This window comes from Dipteris shenzhenensis, chromosome 12 (assembly GCF_047967505.1).
Source record: "Dipteris shenzhenensis isolate YYH24624 ecotype China chromosome 12, Dip_SZ_1.0, whole genome shotgun sequence".
Taxonomy (NCBI): Eukaryota; Viridiplantae; Streptophyta; class Polypodiopsida; order Gleicheniales; family Dipteridaceae; genus Dipteris; species Dipteris shenzhenensis.
This window is the reverse complement of record NC_141607.1, coordinates 6,198,225-6,206,330: the sequence shown is the minus strand read 5'-3', so window position 1 is coordinate 6,206,330 and position 8,106 is coordinate 6,198,225. Positions and strand designations below refer to the sequence as shown.

General features: G+C 42.6%; 1 non-coding gene across 1 annotated transcript; it reads right to left on the bottom strand.

Moving 5' to 3' along the window:
- Window positions 1-7,664: 7,664 nt before the first annotated feature.
- On the bottom strand, window positions 7,665-7,737 carry TRNAF-GAA (transfer RNA phenylalanine (anticodon GAA)). The gene has a single exon. It is a non-coding gene; the product is annotated as a tRNA-Phe (tRNA).
- Between the last annotated feature and the right edge of the window lie 369 nt (window positions 7,738-8,106).

Here is an 8,106-nt window from a genome sequence, read left to right as displayed (position 1 = left end):
CTTCATGGGAAGAGAAGCTAAAAGGAACCCCTTCATGCCTTGAAAAATTATATATATGAATTTACTATTATTCTTGGGTTAAGTAATGTTGTTCATAATTTTACACACCAAGAAGCTCTCACAAGTCTTCATCATTTTATACACCAACAAGCAACTCTCACTAAGCGTCAACAACAGTGGTATGCCACAAAAGATGCAAATATTTTGTATGAAAAATGCATATGAACCTTCCAATATAATTAAATATTTGAAGCTAGTTATATAGCTTTTTTGTTATCTCAATTACATATAATTGAATCTTAAAAGGTAGTTACAACATAACCTTTTTGTTGTCTCAACAACTGGTTAATGTTGTTTTATACTGAAGATGTCCAACAAAATGGCTTGGATAAGGTACATTTGATAACATAGAGAATTAGGCATACCTAGTATTATTTTGTTTCAAAGTTGAATCACATGACAAGAAAAAACAAACAAGATGTTCACTAGACATAACATCAGTATATGTGAATTTTGTTATACTATGACATGGATAACAATTGGGGAGATGTGCCTTCCTTCCTAGCATAGCATATATTGTTCTAACAAAGTGTTATATCATTTTTCTTACTCAGTAGGGTCCTTAACATAAATACTTGAGTTTTCCCTTGTGTACTTTGGCATGGCATAACAAGACTAGGTCACCTTCCTTGAGGTCTTTGGCTTTAAGATTTCTGTCAAACCATGCCTTTCTTTTGCATTTTTCTATTGTCATAGCATGGTAGGCGACTAATCTAGTCTCTATATGCCTTTCCAATTGATAGAGTCTTTCCTTCAGGGATGCATGATCTCCCATGCATTCCTATATTGCTATGCGTAGGCTTGGTATTACAAATTCTAGTGGGACCACAACTTCAAGGCCGTACATCAATTGAAAAGGTGTATTCCCTTTACTAACCTTGAGTGTGGTTTGGTATGCCCATAAGGATGTATTTAGTTTCTCTGCCCAATGAGAACATTGTGGTTCTACTATCTTGGTGAGGATAATGCATAATATTTTGTTGGTGGATTTGGCCTATCCATTCCCTTGGGGGTAGTAGGGTGTGCTTTTTCTATGGATTACCATAAAGCCAAATAAGAGTTCTTAGAAATTACCTTATGCCTCTATCAGACACAATTTCAATGGGGCATCCGAATCGGGTAATCACATTCTCATATAAGAATGTTGCTGTGCTTCCGGCATCTACCTTTCAGACTGCTTTAGCTTCAGCCCATTTGGTAAAATAATCAGTGGCCACAATGATGTAGCATGCTTGTGTTCCCTTTGCTACTGTTGGATGGATGGGACCCACATAGTCAATCCCCCATGTTTCAAATGGTTTTTGTGCAACAACTGTTGTTAGGGGATTGAAGTCTTTGTGTTGGGGTTTAGTGGTCTGTTGGCATACATCATAACCTTTGACATATTCATAGGCATCTACCCAAAGTGTTGGCCACCAGTAGCCTATGAGGAGGACTTTTCTTGCTGTGGTTTCCCCTTGGAAGTGTCCTCCTGCAATGACTTCATGGACTTCACTCAGGATTGGCATGATCTCATGAGGCATAACGTGGTCCTTGCCCATTTTGTATAGTTGTTATAGTTAGTCTAACCTAACCAAATCCTAACTAGCTAAACTTAGGTTATCCTAACCTAACTCTAAGTTAATCTATGGATTAGGGTTAGGGTTAGAGTTTTTTTTAAATAATTTATTTTAGGAGGGGCGTCGGGCAGCTGCCACCATCGGGAGGAGGGGGGGGCTGTTGCAAGGGTGGTGGAGGAGGGGGGTGGGGAAGAGGAAGGAGGGGAGGTGGGGAGAAGTAGGTTATAGAAGGAGGAGGCGCGGGTGAGGAGAAGGGGTGGAAGTAGGAGGCAGAGTAGGGTGGAGGGAGTGGCGTGGGAGAGGTGGAGTGAGCGGTGGAGGGAGTGGCATGGCCGACAGACTGAGTGGAACCGCCGACAAAGCACAGGTGCAATAGGCGGTGCGATCGATGAAATTTTGCAAAGCAACCATGGCCAGGAGCTAAGGGCCATTAGTTAAAGGCCCTTATTAGTAGGAGGGAGGGGGGGCGGGAGATGGGGGGGGAGATAGAGGGAGGGGGGAGGGGGAGTGGAGGGGGGGGGAGATGGAGGGGGGGGAGATGGGGGGGGTGGGGGAGAGGGGATGGAAGGGGGGGGGGATGGAGGGAGGGGGGGGTGGAGGGGATGGAGGGTGGGGGGGGAGAAAGGGGGGTGGGGAGGGGGGGAGAAAGGGGGGGGAAGGGGGGGGGAATGGAGAGGGGGGGTGGAGGGAGGTTGAAGGGGATGGAGGGGGGGAAAGAGGGGAGGGTGGAGGGGGTGGAGGGGGTGGAGGGGATGGAGGGAGTGGAGGGGGAGGAGGGGGAGGGGGGGGGGGGGGAGGGGGGATGGGATTGGAGAAGAGGGGGGGGGGGGTTGGAGGGGATGGAGAGGGGGGGGGGACTTGACAGATGGGAGGAAGAGATGGTCACCTTAACACTCTCCAAGTCTTTCTCGATGTAACATGATTGTTGAGGGCGAATGGACAGTGGGTGGATGGCTAGGTTATCGCTACGAGAAGGGCTCAAAATAACTCACCGTGTGAGGATGGGAGCAAGGTGGTGGTCAATGGAGAGGGAGGAGTGTCTTGCGTAGGGCACGAAAGGGGGAAGAAAATGGAGGCTAGATGTGAAAGAACAAGAATGAGGGGGTGGAGTGGGTTTTTATAGAAATGGGTGTAGGGTTAGGGTCAAACCCTAAACTCCTCTCGGGCCATAACTTTGGTTAGCTCGGATCACTCTTCTATAAAAAGGTGAAATATTCAAAATTACAAGCACTACGCATTCGTGTCCATTACCTAGCTTGATTTGTTTTTCAAGTGGGTTCTTTTTAAGAAATAAAGAAAATTTCTTAAGGTAGTAACCCAAGGTTGATGCTTGGGGTTGATATGTTTGGCTAGAGTTGGGGGAAAAAAAAACTCTCCTTGCCCTTGAGTGTTATGTTCATGAAAGTTTGTAGTAGTTCATCTTTCACACATACTTGCGTATGTTTACTCAATACTTAAGATGCTAGTCTCCCTGACAACGGTGCCAAATGTTGGCTCTTTCCCACGACTTTTAAAGGAAGAGCAAGGTATTCTCAGTATGCAGGGTTCCGATGCTTTTTGTCACCTACAGATATATCGGTGTCGTCGTTTGTAGTATAAGTGTATCTTAGGGCCTCGAGTCATATTCCGATGAGAGAAGTAGGCTTAAGTGTGGTAAGCAAACATAGTGCAAGCATGTGCGAAAGGAACGTAAGGGTTAGAGGGATGTTTGGGGTTTAGAAGGAGCTTCCAAGGTTCATAGAGAGATTCTAGAGTTTAGAAGAGGTGCAAGGGTTAGAAGGAGGATCCAAGGTTCACAGAATAGAGTACATGGTGGAGAACTCGTCTCCCTCGTAGATCATGGAGGTTAAGGGTTGAGGAACTAAGGGTTTAGGGGGAGCATAGGAGTGGGAGAGGAAGAAGATGTAAAAGCATGGGGGGAAAGGAGAGAGAGAGAAGAAGGGAGGAGGAGGGAGGGGGAGGAGGAGGAGGGAAAGGAGGAGGAGGAGGAGAAGAAAGGAGGAGGGAGGAGGGAAGAGGGAGGAGGAGGGAGGAGGAGGAGGAGGAGGGGGGAGGAGGAGAGGGAGAGGATGGGTTGCAAAGTTAGAGGAGAGGGAAGGAGGAGTTGTAAGATTAGGACATGCTTTTGGACGCGGAGTGCAAGGAATCATGGACACTTGAGACAATTGCTTGGAATACCAAAGTAGAACTCAAGACAATGCCCCAAAGAGTCCAGGCTTCATTACATTATGGGGTATTTATACAAGTTAGAGAGCTTCTCTCTCTGCATGTAGGAATTGTAAGACATTCTCTCTCTACATGTAGAACTCGCATTAGAAGTTGCATGTAGGAGTTGCATGTAGAACTCGCATGTACAACATCCATGTAGGAATTGCATGTAGGACTTACATGTAGCACATGAATGCAGGAATCGCATGTAGGACTTACATGTAGAACATGCATGTAAGAGTTGCAAGTAGAACTTGCATGTAGGACTTGCATGTAGAAGTTGCAAGTAGAACTTGCATGTTGAGGATTCCCAAGAGAGATTATTCCTAGCCTTATGCAAGTACAAGCAGAGCTTTGCCGCTACTCTGCACACACATTCTGTACTACCTAAGTCCATGTTAGCACAGAGACAATTGTGTGTGTGTGTGCCATGTGTGTGTGTGTGTGCGCACGCGTGCGTGTGTGTGTGTACAAGTTGAGAGAAAGAACTATTAGCACATAACAAAATGTTCAAGAATCAGGGGTAGGCATGGTAGACAAAACATGGGCAAGGAAGACTACATAAGTGAGCCATTTATAAGGAGCAATGGTCGCTTAGTGTCAGCTAGACCTAGATAGAATGCCAAAGCCTAAAGACATAATGAAGTGTCTTGGTTGTATTTTGTGCATTGTGCTAGGTTGAAAGGTGTATCCACACATATAGGTAGCACTTAGCATGTAGTTGTCTGATTATTTGTACTTGTACATTTGCTATATAACTCGGCATTTCTTTCAGTATCTATATTATGTCTTTAGTGTTCATTCCACACAATTTCTCCGTTTGTTATGACCATGCTACGACAAATTCGGTAATACATTGGTAAGTTGGTTTTCCCCCACACCCCATAGCATCGATAGTAATACTTGGTGCATTGGATATCACTTGGTGGCATCATCAAATGCTTTGGTGGTGAGGCAAAGACTCTGATAAAACCATGAGCTAATCGACTGAGGAGTCTATTGTGTGGAACATTATAGCTCAATATAACTCTATTCTTTATGGCACTTCACTCTTTAGATACCTCCACACTAGTTTGTACTCCACTACTCTTCTATCTCGGATGTGAGTAAGCTCTGCTCATCCTCAAAGATTCCTCCACTTTCATGTGCTCTTATTTGATCAATTGCTTTGGACAAATGAACCATGGTTGCTTCTTTGATGCAACATATACATACTTGGCCTATTTATCTAAGCCAACAATGTTGTTACGTGTTCTTTTTTGAAGTATCTTATGCCTTTACTCCATCTTGCAACTGCTTTTTTCTATAGACATGCCCATTTCAAGCATCTATCGTTTATTGGTGATTGACACACAAGGATGTAGATGTGTGATGATTGGGTTTATCATTTAGCAAACCATGTGCAAAATTTTAGTATTTTTCACAATATACTCTTTCTTATAGCCATTGTGGGGTTTCATATTTAGATATTCAAACATTTAGAGAGAGAGAGAGAGAGAGAGAGAGAGAGAGAGATCTGAGGTGGCACATGACACTCAAAGGGTAGTGCAATATGGCACCCCTTATTGAGGGATGGATGTGTTGGCTCTGTGTGACTAGATCAGAGTGAAAAAGGCATGCATAAGATTCAGTTTCGTTTCATTTGTTCATTTTAGAGTGAACCTTACACATTGAAGTATCATGGAAGCATGTGGTATGTGATCCCATGTTGCCATCTCTTTTGCTCCATAGCATTTCGATTCCACTAAAAAGTGTGTCTATTCCTTTAGCATAATAACTCATACCTTAAGGCTAGAATTACTAAACAATAATACCTACCAATATATATTCATCTCTCCTCTATATCTCTATCTCTATATTCCCTATTTGTGAGGTTGCATTGAAATTATAGTGTTATGTGGTACCTCTCCTTGCAGCCTCTCTTATAAAGATAAAGGGAAACACCTACCAATATATATAATCATCTCTTCTCTATATCTCTATTTCTAAATTCATTTTTTGTAAGGGTTGCACTCAAAGGGAAGTGCCATGTGGCACCCCTCCTTCTCTTATGGAGATAAAGGGCAGGAGTGAAACAGATGCAACAAATGCTCATGGTGGGAAAGGATGATTGCGGCAGCAGTCAACCACTTTTGTCTTTCACCTATTTGAGTATGTTGCTAAATCAAATTGAAGGTGAACCAAAAGCTAACCAAAAGCTGCCACAATCGTGAGGCTTGAGTTGGCATGCCTCTAGCAAAGCATCAATCGTGAGGGAGATGAGCAGAACTCTAGAGCAGAGGAGAATGCTCACTAAATCAAATTGAAGGTGAACACAAAGTTGCCACAAATCTTGGGGCTCAAATCAACACGCCTCTAGCAAAACACCAATCGTGAGGAGCATGAGCAATAGCATGAGAAAATGTGTGACTAGGTGATGGTCCTTGAGCTAAAAAATATTTGAGGTCCACAATTTGCAAGAAGTCAGGAAGCCTCATGGCCAAGCGGACAGTCTCACGATAATAGAATCTTCATTCCTTAGATGAGGCTATTGGAAGGATAGTAGTTTGCTGCATAGATTGAAAATCATTTAGAAGTTTTAGGGCATGTTGTTACATTTAATCTATCTTATATATTTTCTTATTTTGAGCCTGTCATGTGTCAAGCAAAGGGGTTCCAAGGCATTAAAAAAAAGCTGCCATAATACCAATGGAGGCTATATGGATTTGAGCTCACAATTTCCCGTAAGCCAACATTGATATGCCAGGCTAAATCAAGCATGGTAACGGAGTGAAAATACAATATATATAAGGAAATTTATGGAGATGCAATATGCAGGCACTTACAATAATGCAAATACAATATCTATATGAAAATTTAGGGAGATGCAGTATGCAGGCACTTACAAGAATTGGCAATGCGTTATTGGTATAGGGAGATTAGCATACAAGTCTTCCCAACAACACTAGCCCTGACCATGATGCACTTGATGAATCTAGTGATATGGGAAGAATTTCACCCTTACCCTTAGGCATAACAAACTTCTCTCTCTCTCTCTCTCTCTCTCTCTCTCTCTCTCTCTCTCTTCACCTTCTCTTCTTAGCCTAGGTGGTAAATCAAAAATCCATGTCATAGAAAATACCCATTAATTGAAACACGAATGACATATAAAAATGGAAAGCCCATCTATTTAAAATTGAAGGTTATTTATTTATGCATCCCATATACTGTCCTGTAACCAAGAAATCCAAGACATTTTAAGATCCCACCTCGAAGCGGGTCTCTAACCCATCTTAGATGCTCCATGCTAAGTGTCTTTCGATCATCAGTCTTTAACCCATCTTAGATGCTTCATGCTAAGTGTCTTTCGATCATCCCATAAGCACATCAAAGACAAGAAAAGTGTAAATTCCTTTCTATCAAGCATACTTTGGGCAATTTGTAAATGCAAATTCAACTTTGTGCAATTCCTCCTCTTATGGGAAAATGTGTATCACAAGTTCGTTGCTCATTTTCCAAAATATATAGGACATCAAAGACAAGAAAAGTGTAAGTTCCTTTCTATCAAGCATACTTTGGGCAATTTGTAAATGCAAATTCAACTTTGTGCAATTCCTCCTCTTATGGGAAAATGTGTATCACAAGTTCGTTGCTCATTTTCCAAAATATATAGGACATCAAAGACAAGAAAAGTGTAAGTTCCTTTCTATCAAGCATACTTTGGGCAATTTGTAAATGCAAATTCAACTTTGTGCAATTCCTCCTCTTATGGGAAAATGTGTATCACAAGTTCGTTGCTCATTTTCCAAAACATATCGGAGACGTATATTTTTGTATCTGGTTTCAAAACAGATACAATGCGGTGAGCGTGGATCGAACACGCGACCTTCAGATCTTCAGTCTGACGCTCTCCCAACTGAGCTATCCCCGCTTCACTGTTGCCAAATGTAACCAATTTTCTTTTTATCGAATGCTTCCACTTTTAAAAACTGAAGCTTACCATTTGGAAAGCCCCGGGTGGCTATGGTAGTCATCCAATATGACGTTTCATGGACGATATCCATTGAAAGTCGCCCGATGTTGCCTGCATTGCGAAAAAGTAAGAGCCGCCAACTGCTCGCCTAACCAATGTCAAGGTACCTGGTTTTCGGTAGGAAGGAATGCCTATTTGTAATGAAGTTGATCACATTGTGTTGTTTACCATTCGTTTCCTTGGCGCGAAGTATAAGAGGAGCTTGCTGGGAGGGTCAAAGAGAACTCATAAGCTCGCAGAAGATGGATCTGCTTAACAGGTTGAATT